The sequence below is a fragment of the Sorghum bicolor genome, chromosome 3 (genome assembly GCF_000003195.3).
Source record: "Sorghum bicolor cultivar BTx623 chromosome 3, Sorghum_bicolor_NCBIv3, whole genome shotgun sequence".
Classification (NCBI taxonomy): Eukaryota; Viridiplantae; Streptophyta; class Magnoliopsida; order Poales; family Poaceae; genus Sorghum; species Sorghum bicolor.
This window is the reverse complement of record NC_012872.2, coordinates 14,413,632-14,435,524: the sequence shown is the minus strand read 5'-3', so window position 1 is coordinate 14,435,524 and position 21,893 is coordinate 14,413,632.

Sequence of the window (21,893 nt, the reverse complement as noted above, 5' to 3'; positions counted from 1 at the left end):
CATGCATGAAGCATTAAGGCCTTGTTTAGTTCCCAAAAAGTTTTGCAAAATTTTTCAGATTCCTCGTCATATTAAATCTTTAGACGCATGCATTAAGTATTAAATATAGACGAAAACAAAAACTAATTACACATTTTAGCTGTAAATCACAAGACGAATCTTTTTATTGTAGTTAGTTTATAATTAGATAATATTTGTTACAAACAAACGAAAGTGCCCGAAATCCAAAAATTATCATATCTAAGGCTTTGTTTAGTTCAAAAAAAATTTGCAAAACTTTTCAGATTCCCTGTCACATCAAATCTTTGGACGCATGCATGAAGTATTAAATATAGACGAAAATAAAAACTAATTGCATAGTTTGGTCGGAATTAACGAGATAAATCTTTTAAGTCTAGTTAGTATATAATTTGATAATATTTGTCAAATACAAACAAAGTGGTACTATTCTTATTGTTTAGATACACCCAAAAACCCAAAACTTTACAAGATTCCCCATCACATCGAATCTTGCGGCACATGCATAGAGCATTAAATATAGATAAAAATAAAAACTAATTACACAGTTTGTCTGTAAATTGCGAGACGAATCTTTTAAACCTAGTTACTCCATGATTGGACAATGTTTGTCAAATAAAAACGAAAATGCTACAGTATCAAAATCCAAAAAATTTTTGGATCTAAACAATTTTTTTTAACTAAACAAGGCCACTGTATGAAAATGGTGCTGGGACTTGACTGGACTGGATGGTGTGGACGTATGGGGAAACGTGTGCCTGGGAGTGTGTGAGGGAGTATCTTGCACACATACCGTACATCCAAGTGACGACTATGGACGGGCTTCGTTTAATTTTAAAAGAAAACTACAAAATATTTTAGATTCTTCGTCACACAAAATCTTACGATACATGTATGATGTATTAAATATTAATATAAATAATAGCTAATTTATAGTTTATTTATAATTTACAAAATGAATTTTTTAAATCTATTAATCTATAATTAAACAATATTTGTTAAATATAAATAAAAATTTTATAGTGTTTATTTTGTAAAATTTTTTGGAGCTAAACAAGACGACGGGGTGATTTGTTTGTCTATCTCAGAATGATGGGGTCTGGTCTCTGGTGTGGTGTGGTGTGGGGACGAGGCGTTGGGGTGTGTGGCCACGATGCGATGGGAAGCTGTGCTGTTTGTGCCACTCTAGGGCCCCAGTCCTAACATGATGCCTAGAATAATTTTTATGGATAAATTAAAATACCATTAACGAAGAAAGATGATAGAATAGCTATATAATAAGTTTAGATAATAAATACTCTCTAATTTTCTGGATAAATAGCCTTTTAAAGTATCAAAATTTATGACATCAAATTAGTTATTCCTCCGTCCATAATAGGATACAATTATAGGATTCATGTAGTCAATCGAGTGCAAGCTTGACCAACTATATAGTAAATAGTATTAGCACTTATGTCTCTAAATATATTTATTTTAGAAATATATTCTAGAAATAATCTAATGATATTTATTTTATATCATCAATATTTGTATATATATATATAGTCAAAGTTTGGACTTTTTGACTCTTTGAAATCGGAGAATTGTATTCTTTTTGTGAGTGGAGGTAGTATCTTTAGATATATAGAATATATTTTTATAATGTGCTTATTTTATGTTATAGTGGAGCTCAAGGCAAAGATATTGCTTAGAGTTTTGGTCTTGGTAATCAAGACACTATAGAGGGTATGATCACGTTTAGGATATATAGTCATACTATAAAGAGGAAAATTCTTTAACTAAACGGTCTATCGAATGCCATTAGGTGTTATTATTTATGTTCATGTATTTAGAACTTAGTGTGCTAACTTAACCATTAAAAATATTTGAAAATATGCTAACACACATGCACAAGGTGTTATACTTGGTGGTTAATATATTTGAGCAAGGGTTGAAGAGGTGAAGAGGGGTTTGGGATCCTCTTTCAACGCTTTTGAGAAAATAAAATGCATATTCTCTATTACGCTATAGAAAAGTTTTGAATAAGTTGTGGAAGTGTTCCTCACTGAGAAACACTCATCAAACACTGGATGCGAAGGTGTCGGACGCTAGCCTATCGTCCAGTGCAATGTGACTTAGTCTCACTCTTCTTATCAGAGCGTCGGAGCATCCGACATGTTCGCATCGGGCGCTGGTCTGACACTGTTTCTGCGTATGCTGAGTTGTGACGTCAGCAACTATCATGACCGAAGTTTCAGGTTGTCAGCGTCACACGCTGAGGTGTGTCCGATGAACCACCGTCAAATGCGTTCGACCCACCTCGAGGCTCGAGCAGCTGTTGAACTCTCTGGGTAGCGTGAGGTGTAATGGTGGCACGTCTGGTACGTAGCACCTAACGCATCCGACGCCTCTTAATTCAGTGCTTCAACGTTTAAGTGACCGTTGGAGATCAATAGGTCACGTTTAACTAAGTACACGTGGCAATGATCCAACGATGCTGTCAGGGGACCGTCGGACGCTGGGGCTGTGTCCGGCGCCTATCATCGGCGTGTTCGGCACCCTGATAGAGACAGGTTCTAGAGCCTAACGGTTCTATTCTTTGGGGACATTTATAAATTGTGTTTAGCTGGCTTGGGCTGACTCTTTGGATACTTTGATATACTTGACATCCTTGTGAGCCTAAGAAAACACCTTCCACTTATCTCCTTCATAGATTCTTGATCTTTGTGAGCCTAAGAAAACACCTTCCACTCATCTCCTCTAGTGGCTACTTGTTCTTCTTCTAATTCTTGTTTTCCTTCTTCTTTACAACTTTGTTCTTGTAGATGTATGGTGTCTGCGGGTGTGTAGGAGATTGCAACTTCTTACCCTTGAAAGTGAATCTCTCCTTGTTGTCATTGATGTTGAAACAGATTTTGGTGCTCTCGATGTAGATGATGGCCCTTGCTGTGCTCAATAAGGGTTGTCCCAAAATGATAGGTGTCTTCTCATCGCCACCTATCTCAACCACCAAGAAGTCGACAAGTACATAGGATTGTCCAACTCTCACACATACATTCTCAAGAATGCCCTTTGGGTAGCACAATGTCTAGTCTATAAGCTGCAAGCACATGGTTATGTACAACAATAGATCTCCATGAATTTTCTCATAAATTACCTTTGGCATGATGTTGACACTTACACCATAGTCACAGAGTGCCTCCTCAATGGTATGTGGTACGATTGCTATTAGAATAACTGGTCTCCTTGGATTAACTTTCTTTACTAGCAAGGACTCATCCTTCCATCTTCTTGACGGCTGATCCTGGTGGTACCATCCTGTATGAAATATGTCTACCAAGTTTGCAATTTTTAAATCCTCCAATTGCCCTAGAATCTTACCTTTGTGGACCGGTGGAATATTAGCTGCCAACTAAGATATATGTGACTCTACCATCTTATTAAAACTATGTTGATTCTTGGTGCCAGTGGCAAAGATATCGATTCTAGTATAAATGTTTTCTAATACTTTATCATTACCTTAGATTGATTAGCAATTAACTCCCTCAAGGGTGGCTGATTGAGAGCATTATTATAATTAGCAGTTAACTCCCTCAAGTCGGATCCTTTGTTGTGGGACCATGGATCCATGTGCATTAATTTTTCAACATTGATTTCAAGCATACTTGTGATCTATGGGTGGAGATTGAGCTTGAAGTACTTCACATGGATACTACCGGCTATGGTCTGGGCCCATAGGATAGGGGTCAGGCAACCCCCTCTTTGTGGCCCCGGTATGCTAGCCTTTGCACATTGCTCCTTGCTTTCATGGAACTGATGTTTATGTAGTCAACTTGTATTTCTTGATTGTTGCTACTTCTTCCCTTTTAGGCTTCTAGACCCTGAAAAGTACTTGTTCTAGTACCTTCAACTAAATAATGATATGTACATGTGGAACCAGGTTATTTGTACCTATATCACTACTTGTTTGGTTGTTTCTTTCCCATAATGAGTGTTTGGTTGACGGTTATGTTGGTTGAAAACAAGGTCATATCTACCATCAACAAGATCCCCCACACTTAAGTCTTTGCTCATCCGCGAGCAAAGGTTAGAGAGAACGATAAAATATGATTATGACATTTTCAACGTATTAGCAACAACTAAGTTTCATTCATGACACATCTCATATAGGTGGGTTATGTGGTACTGTCTAGCATATATCCTTCAGATGTTGAAAAATGGAAAAGTTCCCAAGGCAAAGTCATCTTCCCATTTTCTTATCCATTGTACTTAGAGTTTTTGACAATGGTTTTAAAAGAGAGCACATAGTTCATTCTTGCTCCTCAAATAGCACTCTCAAGTCACTCAGTAAGTATATGATTCCTCACCAAGGCATAGCATAGGATTGCCTTCTTTTGTTTCATCCTACATCTATAGGCTTATGTGGGGCTCAGGTAGGGATAAACAATTTAGCATACTTGCATTGCATCTATTGTAAAGTCAAAACAAGGATCCAAGGAGAAGAATGTCGTAATCTTAGATAAAGATGTGCAAGTGTGTGGAAAATGATGGACTAGATTGATAAGATCTCTCTCTATTTTATTTTATGTGAGACATGGCTAGCTTTTTTTAAAAGCAATGGACCTAGATGTGTCCACTTTTTTTTTGCATAGCCTTTGTGTCACATCTACAAAGCAATGCTTAGAGAGATATTCTAAAACCTTAAAATATGGAGCATTTATGTGGTGGAGATGGATGACATGTTTTTGCGTACTTCTAGTATAGAAATAGCATGTGTATATGTGGTGTGTACGTGATCTTGATCTTGGGACTATGACATAATTCTCAACTAGGGTCAACAAGATTTGACCAGACTCAACACAAGTACAAGTAGCAAGTATACAGAAGGGGTTTTGAACATGGTATGGATATATATGGCTTTGGTAAGACTTTTCTTACTATTGAGGAGTAAGCGACACTATGGTTGTTGATATTTGGTAACGCAATTAGGAAATGATCCGCAAGCGCACGGATATCGGTGAGCACTTCACCCAGGAGGTTATCCAGAGTATCGTATTTATATTTTTACCACCAGGAGAAAGCGTGCATCTGACTAACCAAATCTATTACTACTAACCTTTAGGCTATAACCACTATGATTTGATGTGAGCGATGTATAGAGAAGACTACAACTGTACCCTCGTTCTAACCTTGGTAAGGATGATTTACTGCTCTATTGGGGAGGCTTACGGAATCTAGACACCACACAGGATGTTCGACCCGCACCTATAAACTCTATCGATCCTGCTAACGGGATTATGGGCTACAAAGGTAGCTACGGAAATGTCACGTTCGTCGCTACTACCACGGTCCAGCTAGACAAGGGATATCTATGAGTATCCTTGCCCAAACACCACGTTTACGCTAGCGATGATTACTCTAAACTCTACGCGAAGAGATTAAAGTAAACTCATAAACCAAAGAACAATAAAACAAAGAACTTATTAGAATTTAGAAGTCGAAATAGTGAAGAATCCTAGGAGCAAGCCTCTGGTTAGGAGACTTGATCCCGCAGGTACAACCTTGGAGTAGACACCGACAGGCCGGGCTTCCTACGATCTACACCTCCACTCTATCTCTCTCAATCTAGAAGAACTAAGTCTAATCTCACATTGGTTGCTAAGCCCTATGAGGTTGGAACCCTAAGGAACCTCTCTCTGAATCCTCTCTAGAAAATATGCTAATGAATAATGGGGATTGCCCTCCTCCAGGGGCCAGGGGTCCGGCTTATATAGCCCCCTCAAGTGAATCTAGGCCGTCGGATCAAACCGAGCTTAATTGAACAGTTTTCCTTAATCCTTAGAGGCGGTGGATCAAAATCCGCGTTATGGAGCCTGATTGGCTGTCTGGCCAGGGCGGGCGCCCATGGGGGTATGGCGGGCGCCCTGCTTGTGGGCCCGCTCGGCCTCCCGCTCGCTCGTGTTGCTTCTGGACTCTTCTAGACTGAGGAAAATTGGCCCATAAGTTAATATCTCTATGTCAACCCGACGTGTGGACCTTTCCTCCATATTTCTTGATAACCCCCAGCAGAAATAGATAAACAGCAAAACTCATGGAATTCTGTCAGATCAAACCCTAATTCTAGGTATTGCTTGCATATAGGTCCTTTTCCTTATTTATTTGATGATTAAAATTGATACTTAAGAACCGTCAACAAACACCCCCATACTTAGGCTTTTACTCGTCCTCGAGAAAAGGATGGTTCAGAAAAACATCTAGGGTCAAAACATTGTAAAGCATTCTTTTCATACCTGTAGGGTGTAGTAAAAATATCCACTATGTATTGTAATCAGGGAAATATATGGTCAAAGTAGAGATCCTTTTTTCTTCTGAACCCTGTCACTTGGAGTTTTTTTGTATATTTTTGAAAAGAAAACTTAGCATACCTTTATCCTCATAGGTGCTCTTAGATCACTCATTATCTTTTATATATCTCACTGAGGTTGTTTTAATTTGCAGAAATTCTTAAGCATACTTACCCTGTATTTATTTCTTGGTCAAAACAGGATCCGAGGAGAGGAATGTCATAATCTTAGATCAAAGACTTTGAAAAAATTAAAAACTTGTCAACTCTTACTGGCATATTGCTTATTGGAGGGACCATGGGCTATCATTTTCTTTTTTACCATATTTTTATCATCTCATTTTTTTCAGGTGGATACCGGAGTACCCCTAATTCTACTGCCGGACACTTGTCTATTTTTTCTGCGAGGTTGTCGAGCACTTGCCCCTTTTTATTTCCTCGAAATTCATATTTTTGCATAGCCCATGCCTCTAATGCAATAATACTTCGGAAGAGTGAATCTTTCTGAATAAAAATATCTTGATCTTAGGAGCATGATAAATCTCTCAACAAGGGTCTAACTCGTTTCGAACAAACTCAATACAAAGCAGATAGCTTTTATTATCATAATTAATATTTTTGGTTTTAGCAGGCATATAAAATATTGAGGATGGTAGCTATATTATTTTTTTTGAAATAAATTCTCCAAGCGACAAAGATATTAAGAATAAGGTACTCATACTCTACCATCTCACATTCCACTATGAATTGAGTAATCACAGGGTTTTAAAAATGATTTTTTTCAATAATTGCATGTTTTCAGGAAATATCACAGAGTGAGATTGATCATGATTAGAAATATATTTTTATCATGTTAGATACAATATTCTACACGAACCGACATGTATGTGTGTAAATCGAGCGTGCAGAGTATGTACCTGAATCGTGGAGTGGTGCGGTCGAAGTGCATTTGGTATGTCGGGGGATCTCTCCCATACTTGTTTCCTGCTTTCTTGCATAAAAATAAAGTGGAGACATACGAGGCATAATAATAATCTTGGTTTATCTTGAGGCATTTATTACAACCGACTAATGAATAATGAACTGAATCTAAACCGAATCTAATCGAATCTAATCGAATCTAATCGAATCTAATGATGAATAACTAAGATACACTGCCTCAAGGTCTAATCTAGACAACTCAGCGGCGCTCTAACTCCCTGATCTTATTAGTAGCACTAGAAATGTCACGTCTAAGACCGAGACAATGGTGTTCAGGTTAGAGAGCTGCCTATTAAGGGAGTTAACCGAGGACTAAAGCTCCATAATAAGCTTGTCTGTCCTACAGACTTCCTTATCTACATCTACTACAGTCTTGCGGCGCTTAGGAGGCGTCTCGAAGGAGTTAAGGGCATGCTTTGGGGCTTCCTTTGGAGGGATGAAGCAAACTTTCGGTGCTCTAACCCCTTCGAAGTAGGGCCTCTCCTCCTTCATGGTGTAGCGGACGCTGCTGATCTCGCTGCTCCGGTTGGTCTTGACTCCTATAACCCGCTCATTGGGTCTGGGCGGTAGGATCCTCGTGCCGGCTGGCACCTTGACGATGGCCTCTTGCTTGGCTGACGGCCCCTTAAGAAGTAGGGGCTGCGGCGGCGCGGTGAGAACTGGTTGGGCATAGAAGGATTGGGTGGAGCTACGCTGGCGAGATGGCATGGCTGCTAGCTATCGATCTGTGTTGGCCGAGACGAGAGCGTAGGTATCGGGGTCTTCCTTGGGCTTCTTGTTGAGGTCGTAGAGAATGACTTCCCAATCATCGTAGAACTTATCGGCCATTGGAGCAGTGAGGGACTAAGCAAGCTCTAATTGAGGAAAGAAAGAATGATTGAATGAATTGGTGTTGGAAGCTGACGTCAGGGGTCTGTTTATATAGGGGCCAAAAATTGCCTCTATGGTTTTCCACGGGTTACTTCCGCCGCCATGCGTGCGTAAAAACACATCCGTAGGCTTTTTTGGATAGAGATGGGCGAGATCATCGCAACAGAAAAGACCGGGGCCGAGGGGACATAGGGGCAGGGCGCCCGCCCTCATCTACTGGGCGACCGCCCAGGCTCTGGCCCCTCTATGGGCCCGCTTGCTCGAGCGTGTTTCTAGATGCATATTTATCCCGAAAAATAAATACATGGCCCAAAAATGTCAGATTAAAAAGGTCGGGATCTAACTCTCCATCGGAAGGTAAAAATGGATCACGTCTATTTCTTCTAATTCTTTATTGGGTTCTTAAATTAATTTAAGACGTTGACCATTTACCTTGAATAACGTACCTTCATCATTTTGGAGTGTGATAGCTCCGTGGGAGGATGAATTGCTTATCTTGTATGGCCCTTCCCATTTACTCCAGAGTTTTTCATACCCGAAAAGCTTCACCCTGGAATTAAAAAGTAATACCTTATCTCCGGGTGAGAACTCCTTCTTGATCCTCTTGTCATGCCATCTTTTGACTCTTTCTTTTTAGATCTTTGAATTGTGATATGCTTCCTCTCGTCATTCCTCCAATTCTGATAATTGCATTCTTCTATGATCTCCAGCAACATCAAGGTCCATATTTCATCTCCTTATGGCCTAGTGTGCTTTGAACTCTAGTTCAACAGGTAGGAGGCAAGTCTTCCCATACACAAATTGGTATGGAGACATTCCAATTAGGGTCTTGTATGCTGTCCAGTACGTCCAGAGTGCATCGAGTAACTTGTCCTTCCATGTCGTTCCCATCTCATTTACTGTCTTCTGAAGAATGTTCTTGATTTGCTTGTTGGAAGTCTCTGCTTGGCCACTTGTCTGAGGATGATAGGGGGTAGCGACATTGTGATGAATTCCATGTCATGATAGATAGTGCTCGAAGCGTTTGTCGATGAAATGTGTTCCTCCATCACTTATCACTATTCTGGGGACTCCAAATCTTGGAAATATGATTTCTTCAAACATCCTCTTTGAACTGATGTTGTCAGCGTGCTTGCAAGGTAGTGCCTCTACCCACTTGGAGACGTAGTCAACTGCCACCAAGATGAACTCACACTTCTTTGATGGGGGAAATTGAAAGCCCTAGTTTGGTTTTGGATAATTGATGAAACCTATGTGTACTAACCTTTGTCATGAGTGAAATATAAAGATAGGTTGGTACACACCAAGTGATGGAGCTAGATGATGGTCATGGTGATGGAGGTGACCAAAAGATGATATTCAAGTGCTCCAACTTGGAAAAGAAGAAAGAGAAAAACAAAATGGGCTCAAGGCAAAGGTATTTTTGAATAGGGCCTTTTTGTTTTGCCACTCAAGACACCTAATGGGTGTGAGTGGATTTAGGATAGATAACCGTACTATAAAGAGGGGAAATCTTTAATTGCAATGGTTATCTAGTGCCACTAAATATATTTCTCATTTGCATATACCTAGCGCTTAGTGACGTGGTGAGGTGCATGAGAAAGCCCTGAAAAAATATTTGTGAAAAGCTAATTTAAATGTCCATTTTTTTGGAATATTTTGGTAAAATTAGCTACTTGAAAAGGTGCTGAAAATTCACAGAAGGTGAACTGCTGAAGAACTACAAGCTGCTGAAACGAGTTGGAAGCAGTCAGAATCAGTTAAAAGCAGTGCACAGTTTTAACAACAAGCAAGTGAAGGCTTTTGCAAAAAGCTGGAAGTAGTTGCGACCAGTTGGAACCAGTTAAAAGCAGTGCACAGTTTTAACAGCAAGTGAAGGTTTTTGCAAGAAGCTGGAAGTAGTTGCGACCAGTTGGAACCAGTTAAAATCAGTGCACAGCTCAACACCAAGCAAATGAAGGAAATTGCAGGAAGCTGGAAGCAGTCACGACCAGCCGCAACCAGTTGAAACCACTGCACACTTAAACAGCTAGCAGGAGAAAAGAAGTTGGAAGTAGTTGCAGCTAATTGGAATCAGTTGAAAGTATTTACAGCTGCTGCTTGCTATCTGTCTCGTGCGTAAGAAGGAAATGGCAGTGACCTTGTTTGCATTCGTTGCATGTGGTGGAGCTCTTGCCACTTTAAATGAGAGAGAGAAAGAGAGAGAGGTGATTTGCATGGCTGCATGCAAGTGTGAACACACCTTGATAAAAGGAGGCAACCATTGACCTTCGCTCTTCTTAGAGTGGGCCACTCAAGTACAAGGAGGAACTAATTTGCTCTGTTGTGCAGCTCGTCCCATTTGAAGTGGAGAAGTGGCAGGAGTGCAGGCGCATGGACTGCAGGGTTGCAGCTCTTTCCCACTTGCTCATTTATTTGATGGGGCTCGTTGCTGAGAAAATTCAGACGGCCACTCAGTGCCTGTGTTGCTGCCCATTGTGGTAAACGGTACTGTAGTTGCCCGTTGGGAGAGCTGGCTGGCCAAATAACTTAGGCCGAGCGCTCCACTTCCTCTCTCTCTGTCTCTTGCGCATTCAGAACAGAAGGCTTCACTTCTTTCTTTCTAGAGAACAGAGAACTCGAGCTCCCCTCTCCCATCTCTCCCAAGTGCTATTCCCTCGAGAGATTTTTGAGAGGCCTGCGTGTTTGATCCTGTGAGCTCGTGAGCATCTCCTCCCTCTCCTCTCCCTCTCATAGCTTGGTGCTCATCTGAGAGAGGATTGAGGGAAAGCCTAGGTGCATTTGAAACTGCATTTTCTTGTGGCACTAGGTGATTATTGTGATTGTGGATTTTCTATTACTCTTGGTGATTGCCGTCACCTAGACGGTTGTGGATTTGTTGATTGGTGAGGGGATTTGGTGATTGTGTCCGCCCCCAGTCAAGGTGATATTTGTGAGGGGTTCTTGGGCTTATTCCCCGGCGAAGTGCCAAAAGCCACTCTAGCGGATTGTGCGTGTCATTGAGCTACCTCACTTGTGGTAGGTCCTTGCGGTGCTCGTGGTGAGCTTGGGGGTGGAATCCCAATTAACCGCCGGATCACGAAGTGTTGGTCGACACAACGGGGACTAGCGTGCCGGCAAGCACGTGAACCTCGGGAGAAAATATTGGTGTCAATATTGTGATTGGTATTCTCTCGGTGATTATTTTGATATACATTGTGATTGATTCATCCCCTACACATCGGTATATTTATCTCTTACCTCTTTACTTTCTTGCAACTTAGTTGTAACTAGTAGTTCCAAGTTTTAGCTAGCTGTAACTAGTTGTAAAGAGTAGTGACATAGACTTTGCTTGTGCCTAGAGATTATAGCAACTAGAATTATTGGACAGGTGGCTTGCAATCCTTGTAGAGCTAGAGCAAAATTGCTTATCGCCTTTTGTTATACTAATCCTTTGCTCTAGTGCCTTGTAGATTTTTTAAATAGGCTATTCACCCCCCTCTAGCCATATTAGGACCTTTCAGAAATGGACCCATGTAGTCTATTCCTCAAACATCAAAGAGCTCTATCTGAAGGTTGTTGGTGAGTGGCGTGGCATCTCTTGTATTTATGTTTCTGTGCCTTTGACATGGCCCACATCTTCTGATATATTGCTTCGTGTCTTCATACATTGTAGGCCAGTAGAATCCACACTGCCAAATTTTTGAATGTGTATGGAATGCTACATAATGACCTCCGTATGGTGATGAATGACATCTGTTGATGATCTTCCATCATTCTTCAGTGGTCACACATATCGTGAGCAAGCCATCAGAGCATACTCGGAAGAGGTATGGCTCATCCCATATGTGTGAACGACTTTCTTGAATATGCTTCTTCTTGTTTGCTCCTAGTGGTACATACCCTGAAACCATAAAATTAACAATATCTGCATACCAGGGGTCAGACCTGTTGATTCCGTAGAGCATGTCGTCCCGGAATGAATCATTAATGGGTGTTTCATGTGGATTCTTAAAGTGCATTCTAGACAAGTGATCAGCAATAGAATTTTGTACTCCCTTTTTATCCTTTATTTCTAGGTCAAATTCTTGGAGTAGCAAGATCCATCTAATTAGGCGAGGTTTAGCATATTTTTTAGTGAGTAGATATTTAAGTGTAGCATGATCAGTGTAAACAATTATTTTAGCTCCAACTAAATAAGATCTAAATTTATCAATGGCAAAGACAACAGCCAGAAGCACTTTTTCAGTGGTTGCATAATTAAGTTGAGCTCCTGTCAAAGTTTTACTGGCGTAAGCAATTGCATGATGCTTCTTATCTTTAGTTTGTCCCAAAACTGCCCCCACAGCATAATCGCTACCATCACACATAATTTCAAAAGGCAACGACCAATCAGAGGGTTGAATGATTGGTGCAGAGACGAGTGCATTCTTTAATAATTCAAAAGTTGTTAAACATGCGTCATTAAATTCGAAAGGAGCATCCTTGGCTAGCAAAAGAGTAAGTGGTCTAGCAATGAATGAAAAATCTTTTATGAATCTGCGATAAAAACCAGCATGGCCAAGAAAGCTTCGAATCCCTTTTAGGAGCAAGCCTCGGGTTAGGAGACTTGATCCCGTAGATACAACCTCGGAGTAGACACTGTAACGAAACCGCCCAAATTATAAGAGATTAAGCCTAATAGCGACCATTTGCATAGTCAAACCGTCGAGCTTAAGCCCATATAATCCCGGTATTCCATGAAATCTCGAAGGATTTCAAACCACATATCGTACATACAGCCAAGATCGTAATAAGTTCAGCGGTCACCGTTCACAGTTACATCCAGCTCGAAACCATTCATCGAAAACATCGGAGTGCTTAAAGTTATTACAAGCCATGTTCACAGATAGCGGTAGCTTCTTAGTTCGAAAATAACACACACATGCTTAGTCTGATACAGTGCCATAGTTTTGGTCATTCCCACAACAGCAAAAGAAAAGACGGAGTGACCATCGCCCTTGGTCTAGTCTTCACCCATAGCTGGGTACAGGCAGAGGATGCAATAACCATAGTACATTTGACCATCTGCAAAACAACATGGGAGTAGAACCCTGAGTACGAGAATGTACTCAGCTAGACTTACCCGTCATAAACTCAAAATAAAGACTCTTCAAGGATCATGAAGGCTATATAGTGGGGTAGCTGACAACCTTTTTGCATAACCGCAAGATTCGATTAACATAACCTACATAAATCTTTCTTCTTTTAATTTGCTCAAGTTGAAAGTATCATTATCTATTGTCTAGGTTTGCACCTGCACTATTACAAGCAAGTATAGTGATATGATGGTACCTCATCATAGCTTTCATAAAACCATTTATCATTATAACCCAAGTGTTCCATAGTCCTTACTACGAGGACAGGGCTCATGTCAAGTGCTCACTATCCAGGAGCGATGGTGTTGACGGTCCTTAAGTACTAAAATTAATAATCAAATAAACATGAAAAGGATCAATATGAAACAAACACCTAGAATTAGGGTTTTATCTGACAGAATTCCACAAGCTTTGGTGTTTATCTATTTCTGCAGGGGGTTATCAGAAAATATGGAGAGAATGCCCACATGTTATGTTTACAACGAGATAATTACGTGCCGCGCAATTTTCCTCAATCTAGAAGGATCCAGAAGCCACGAGAACGAAGGAGAACACGTTCGGGCTCGGGGGCAGGGCGGCCGCCCACCCCCCTTGGGCGCCCGCCCAGGGTAGGAGTCCAATCAGGACTCTGCTTCGGGACAACGCTCCACCGACCTAAAGGATCAATCTAAACCATACAATCTATGTCGGTTTGATCCAATGGCTCACGTTCACTTGAGGGGACTATAAAACCAGACCCCCTGGCCCCTGGAGGAGAGGAGAAGAAATCATTATTCAGAGGTAGCCATCAAAGTTAGGGTTTAGAGCTTCTCTCCCACAGAGAATTAGAATTAGCTACTCCCTAATCCTTCAAGTTTAGAGGTTTGATTAGATAGCAATTAGAGAAGTAGAGCACTACGCTCTGGATTCGGATCTTCGGTAATAAAGATTGGTATTATTCATATCTTTCTATAATTCTTTGTTCTAATTGCATTATGTCTCTAATTATTATGTTCTTAGTTTGTTCTAGTTCTATATTTGATATAGTTCTAATTGATAATGAGTTTATGTATAAGTTTGCAAAGCGCTTAGCTCTTGACGCGAGGGAGTTAGGTGATAGATCACATGTGAGCGTGGTGCTTAGATGTTATTTATCTCCAAATGTATCCTATTGGCCGGGTCGTGTGGTAGTTCGCGATAGTGACAGCTTCGTTGATTCTTATATAGTCCACCCTCCGTTGATAGGACAGGCAGAACCGGTATTGTGGAGTAAGTCATGCGATGTTCTGATTTACTTTATCAATGTTCCTTATACATGAATGAAGAGTCTTTTATGCTATATATGATCTTGTAGATAACTAGAGTAGATTATGACTTAGTAGTTAGTAGATAACTTAGAATCCATTCTCTAGCTAATCCGACATCACCTACATATATGAGGAGTAGTCTATTTTCTAATCGCTGTGTTATCTACCCATGAACTTATAATTCATTATCATTATCTTTATGGTTTACCCCCTGCTAAAGTATGTGACTGTGTGACGAGTTTCTCATTAGTAATCATGTTCTTGCAAGTTTATCTCTAGTCTATGCCTTGATAGATTTTGCCCCTTGATTTAATTTCATTTTCTTGAGATCCCTTAAGCAAAATTATAAATAACGATACCTGGAATACTTATCCTGGTGAAATGCTACAATGAGGTGTTTTATATGTGCGCTTGCGGATAGAATAGATTATTTTCTAGAGAGCCTTTACATTTATAAATACCTTTGTACACTCTAGCGCCATGCTAGGGATGACAACCTAGTATCTAAGTGGTGTTAGCTAGTGTCAACAAGCATTTCTGGCGCCGTTGCCGGGGAACTTATAGGAATTTATACGAGTCTCAGGAATAAGTCATAAAAGGGAACAAAAGGGTAATATTTAGGCAAGCCAGAGAATCAATCAGGGTTATTCATATAAAATTTTAGACTAGACTATAGAGAAATAATTACATAAAACAGCTACTAAGTGAGAAATCATAACAAGGCACCTCTGCTTTGGCAGGTTCACCCTGTTGTTTTTCTATGTTTATATTTTTATACAGGGTATAACAGGATTGACTTTGGGTACATTCAACTCTTCATCATCAGAACCAAAGCAATCAAGAGAAGAAGAAGCTAGCTACCAATTGCTGAAGCTATGGCACAAAAGACCTTGCAAGAATTCTCTGCTCCAAGTCTTGACAACATTCCAACCGGTCCAAGATTTGCAGTAGAAGAAGGAATACCTGAGTTTGAGCTCAAGTCAAGCCTCATCAATTTGGTACAAGCTATACAATTCAGTGGAAAGGCACATGAAGATGCTAGTGCACACCTGCAGAATTTCTTAGAGATTGGAAGCACAATCCACATCAACGGAGTTGACAAAGACGTCATACTGCTTCGCCTTTTTCCATTCTCACTAGAAGGGAAAGCGAGGAAGTGGTTCTACACTCATCAAGATAACATCAACAACTGGACGAACTTGTCAGATGCCTTTCTATCAAAGTTTTTCCCTATAGGCAAAACAACTGCCTTAAGAGGAAATATTGTCAGTTTCCAACAACAGAAGACAGAAGCCATTTCAGAAGCATGGGAGCGTTTTCAAGGATACATATCAGATTGTCCTCACCATGGAATGGCCACGTGGTTACTTATGCAGACCTTCTACCATGGATTAACCCAGAAGGCTCGTGAGTGCCTAGATGCATCTGCTAAAGGATCATTCTTGGAGCTTACAACTGGAAAAGCAGAGATACTTTTGGATAAGATAGCAGAAAACGAAAGCTGGTTCCAAGATAAAGCTCAACAATGTCATCAAACTGAAGAAATACCACAAGAAGTAAATGCATTATCAACTAAGATGGAAAATTTGCTCCATTGGATTGACCAGAGGGCCAAGTTCAAAGAAGATCAAAGGGCCAATGAGACAGCATACAAATATCAACCAACTTCAAGTCAACCCAATAGCAAAGGTATGAATTCAGGTAATACTGTCAAACAACTTTCATTAAAAGAGATAATTGCTCAACAAACCAAAATTAATGATGAAGTTAAACAAAGGCTAGATACAAATGAATCATCTCTAAAAGATATATGCAATAAAATGGATTTTCTACTAACTGCCTTTGATGAGCAAAACACTCTTAATAAAAGGGTAGAGCTTAAATTAATAAAGATAGCTGCTGCACTGCCTGTTGCTACTAACCTTGATCAGGTAAAGAATATAACTACTAGAGGAGGCAAAGCTACCAGAGATCCACCATACCCAAGAGAGAAACAAAGAACATCAGCACCAGTGCAACCAGCAGTGATAGAAGAGGAAAGCCCAGTTGAAGCAGAAGATCTGCTCCAACCACCGAGAACTGGAGAAATGAGGAAAGATTTTTACGACACCAACTATTTGCCATTTCCCAGAAGAAACAGAGGACTGCAGTCGGATGAGCAGTTTGGTAAGTTTGTAGAGGTCATTCAGAAATTATATGTCAACATACCTCTGCTCGATGCCATACAGGTACCTACATACGCAAAGTACATCAGAGATATTCTTAACAAGAACAGACCACTGCCCACCACTGAGGTTATCAAGCTGACAGAAGAATGTAGTGCGGCCATCCTCAATAAACCACCAAAGAAGAAGGAAGATCCTGGATGTCCCACTATTGATTGCTCGATCGGAAACCAACACTTCAACAATGAACTTTGTGATCTCGGAGCAAGTGTCAGTGTGATGCCAGCATCAGTCTACAAAAAGCTTGATCATGCAGCCTTAGAACCAACATCAATGTGTCTACAACTAGCGGATCAATCGGTTCGACACCCCTTGGGCATCGCCGAGAACATTCCAGTCAAGATCAGAGATTTCCTTGTGCCAGTAGACTTCGTAGTACTGGACATGAGTCCTGACTCAAAAGTATCCATCATCCTTGGAAGGCCATTTCTGAGCACTGCTAGTGCCCACATTGATGTCGGAAAAGGAGAAATCAAGTTCAACATAAACGGACAAGAAGAACACTTCACATTCAAACCCAGACCAGAGAGAGATTCTACAGTGAAGGAAGTTCATGAAGAACCACTGGAGACACCATCTCCGGAGGAAGGTAACTCAGAAGATTACAAGATTTGGAGGTCCAGCTTGGGGGACCTAAAAATCCCAAACCCTCACCAGGAGGTAAAACGGTATTTATCCGCATTATTAATTTTCTCATGTTTAAATTCTTGCATAATTAATTCTTGCATCAGTCACATTTATTCATAGCATTATTATAATAATCAAAAGCCCCATATAAATAATATTCATGGTGTGTAACAACCCATATTTATTAATTATTGTGGAGGCACAAAAAAATATTTTCCATTATCATTTTAATTTTCAATTCTCATAGATTTTCCTGCATTATATTTAATTATATTAATCTTCTAGAAGCATGACCCACACTCCTTGGGTCCCACATGTCATACACCACACCTCACATACATCCCATCACATAATTTCATCCACCAATATGTTTCCACTCACCTGACATCTTTCCACCGTCCAACCACCACCAACACAATATTATTCTGCGTGAGATCAAAGCAAGGAAGCAAGTGGAGGAGGCACACCCAGGATGGGCATCACAAGTGGGCGCCCGCCCACCTACCAAGGGCGCCCGCCCTGCTCCCTCTTCCTCCTATAAAAGGCCACCTCCAGCTCCCCTTCTCTTCACACAAACACTCCAGAAAACCACACAAGCCTCAGTTTCCCGAGAAGGAGTTCTTGTAGTGAAGAGAAGAGAGTAGAGAGAAAGAGGAGAGTGGAAGGGAAGGTTGGAATTCTTTTGAGAGAGTGATTATCACCTAGCAAGTAGTGATCCCGTTGTCTAAGCGGAAGTAAAAGTTGTTTAGGGGAAGCTCTACCAAAATAGAAATTTGTCTTGAACGATTAACCCCTAGACTACTGACACTCCGGACAACTGACCACTAACATTTTCTCTCACATTTTCCACTAGTTGTGTTTTTGCCAACTTTTGTTTACAGGATGTTTAAGAAGGTGAAGAATGCAGGGAAGGCTATCAAGAACCTTGGTACAAGGAGTTCATCCCGACACTCCTCACAACCATCAGAGATGAGCATCGACCCGACACCCACACAAGCCCCGTCATCTTCATCAGGTCAGCAAGTTAAGGTCCTTCTCAAGATAGGAGACCTTGGACTAAAGACTCGAAGAGAGAAGGAAGTCTATCAGCAACTGAAGAACAAAGATTTCATTCACACCCCTACTATCAATCCAATCTTACTACAAGAAACAGGTATGGACACTGAATTTGACTTAATTTTCCAGATGTTAGGTTGGATAAATTTTTGGAATATAACTGAGCTGGGTTCTCGTCTTCTCACCCTCGAATTTCTTTGCACTTTACAATACTATAAGGGGGGAATTGTTTTTCGGATGTTCAAACAGGAAATTATGTTGTCTTGGAGAGAGCTAAGCGACCATCTTGGTTTCTCTTCAAGATGCATCCTGAACATTGACTCCGATTTACCTAACTTTGAGAGACACCAGTTTTGGAGAGAAATATCTAGAGATAATTTTTATAGTCAAGCCCGAACCAGTGACATGGAACACCCCACTCTTAGGATGTTTCACAAATGGCTTGGGTACAATCTTTTCTATCGCGATGATATTAGGAAAGTAAGAGTAGGAGATTTACAACTTTTATATGCTGCTATTAGTAAAACACCCACTTCACCTGTTACACTATTAGTTTCACATTGGCTTAGTATACCTAGTCTTCAGGGACCAGTAGGATGTACTTCACTTATCACTCGTCTAGCCACTAATCATCACTTACTAGAAAACTCGTCATTGGATTTCATAGAAGAATTAAGAATTTATCATGGCTATGACACATTTAGACAGGCTCGGATGTTAAAGAAAGAGGGAAATATAATGTATATGCTATATGATGATAAAGGCAAGATTCGGTTACCTAACCCGAACCTTGGCCTCTACGTTGTGCAAAACTTTTTGATTGAGATTGCAGCAACACCAGTGAGCCAGAGAACTCCACAGCGAGTGGCATCTGAAAGGATAACCACTCACCGAGAACGCACCTGGTATGGAGCTGACCCTGGACCAGAAGAAGCAGCGCACCTGCATTATTGCGATTACAACCCTCGAGTCCTTCGAGACCCATGGGTTCGACATGCGCAACCACAAGAGCCAACAGAGGAGACATGGCCGGAGAGCCAAGATCACCAGTGGACAAACCCGCCTTTCCATATGGGGAGGTACTCCACTGATCCATATGGAGCTTCAGGATCCAGACCTCCGCCCCAATTTGATGCAGGACGATACTCCGATGCCTCCTACGCTTTCACGAATGACTATTATCAAGAGGCCGGTGCCTTCTTCACTCGTACCGACAACACCCTCCTCGACATCCAGAACACGCAAGCAGAACATGGAAGACTCCTGGAAGAACAACAAAAATAGAACCAGGACCATACGGCTGCAGTAGAAGAGCTGAGACAAGATACAACAACAATGAACAACAACATCACAACTATGATGCAGTTCTGGAACATCGGGTAAGACCGACAGCAACATCCAGCTTGGGGGAGTTCTTCCCAATTTATCAAGTAAGTTTTTATTTGCTCTTCTTATTTATTCTTTTCTATTTTAGTATTTTATCTTAAAAGGAAAAACTTAGAAAACCAAATAAATATTTTCTTGCTTTAATTTCCTACATTTTAATAAATATGAAAATAAAATAAAAAGAGTGTGTAGATAAGTGTGCTTTATTTTCCTGCTAAGTTTAATCTCTAGAAAAATATAAAGACCAAAAAGATGCATGATGGAAATGATGAACAAGTTGCTCTGTTTGCTTACTTACAAGTACCTAGCTTTTATATTAGAGATCTTCCAGGAATTACTAAAACTAAAATTACTATCTTTGGGAAGCATAAAACTAAAGTCTAGGTAAGAGAAAGGCATGATATAAAGTTGAGCTACTGTTTATCCTGTTTCTACTACACTAAGCTCTGGAGATTTATTTTGAAAACTTACAAATCACATGATGAGTTCCTAGCATAACAAAACTACCTACCACAGCCATATTTGCTATAACATCTTTTACTATATTCACATTGAGTTTGATCGAGCTGTGTAGACCCTTAGGAGCTTTTCATGTGGTTAAATTAAGATATTCACTTGCACACATCTACCACAGCATCCATCATCAATCATTAAAATTGCTAAAAAATATTTTCACTCACTGTCCCGAATATTGTTATTCTCTCTCTCTAAAAAGATTCAATGCAGAAGAGGCATGGGTTATGCAAAAATATGCGAGGAAATAAGAAGAGGCAAGTGCCCGGAACCTCGATAAAGAAAGAAAAAGAGTGAGACGAGAGGTAAAAATGGACAAGTGTCCAAAGTAGAATTAGGGGTACAAAGATGCCCACTTGAGCGGAAAAAAATGGACAAGTGTCCGACAGTAGAATTAGGGGTATCTACTACCCACCTGAAAAAAAAGAAAAGAAAAGATAGCCCATGTTTTCCAAAAGCAAAGATCAAAGAAGAGGAGAGATAGCAATATGAGGAGCAATGAGAACTAAGTTTTATTAACACTTATACATTTTCACCATCACTATCATTTACTCCACCACACATGCACATCTTGATTTAATTATATGCTGAGTTTCTTTGGATCCATGGCTCGATTAGACAACATATGTATGAGCTGTTTTTCACTCCTATGAGCTCCACTTAAACATTCCATTAGCTATAGGTAAGTGACATTATGGTAAGGATCCACAAATACCACATATAGAGAGACTTGAGAGAATCATTGCTGGGAACTCTGAGTTTTATTTTGAAAACTTATAAAAAACTCTAGAACAAAGGTGAAGTATAGACAGGAGGGATAGTGCTTGACTTAAACTATTTTGTCTTTCGATTACTTAAGACTTAAGTGCAGGTACTAAACTCCATAACACTTCACTCTAATCTGGAAGAATTTTATGCAAAAGCATGTGTGCCTGTCAGGAAAGAAAACATCGAAGCAACTCCTGATCCGTCTGAGTTTAGCTGTTTGCTCAGGTACGAGCAAAGGGTAAGCTTGGGGGAGTTTGTTGACGGTCCATAAGTACTAAAATTAATAATCAAATAAACATGAAAAAGGATCAATATGAAACAAACACCTAGAATTAGGGTTTTATCTGACAGAATTCCACGAGCTTTGGTGTTTATCTATTTCTGCAGGGGGTTATCAGAAAATATAGAGAGAAGGCCCACATGTCATGTTTACAACGAGATAATTACGTGCCGCGCAATTTTCCTCAATCTAGAAGGATCCAGAAGCCACGGGAACGAAGGAGAACACGTTCGGGCTCGGGGGCAGGGCGGCCGCCCACCCCCCTTGGGCGCCCGCCCAGGGTAGGAGTCCAATGAGGACTCTGCTTCGGGACAACGCTCCACCGACCTAAAGGATCAATCTAAACCATACAATCTATGTCGGTTTGATCCAATGGCTCACGTTCACTTGAGGGGACTATAAAACCAGACCCCCTGGCCCCTGGAGGAGAGGAGAAGAAATCAT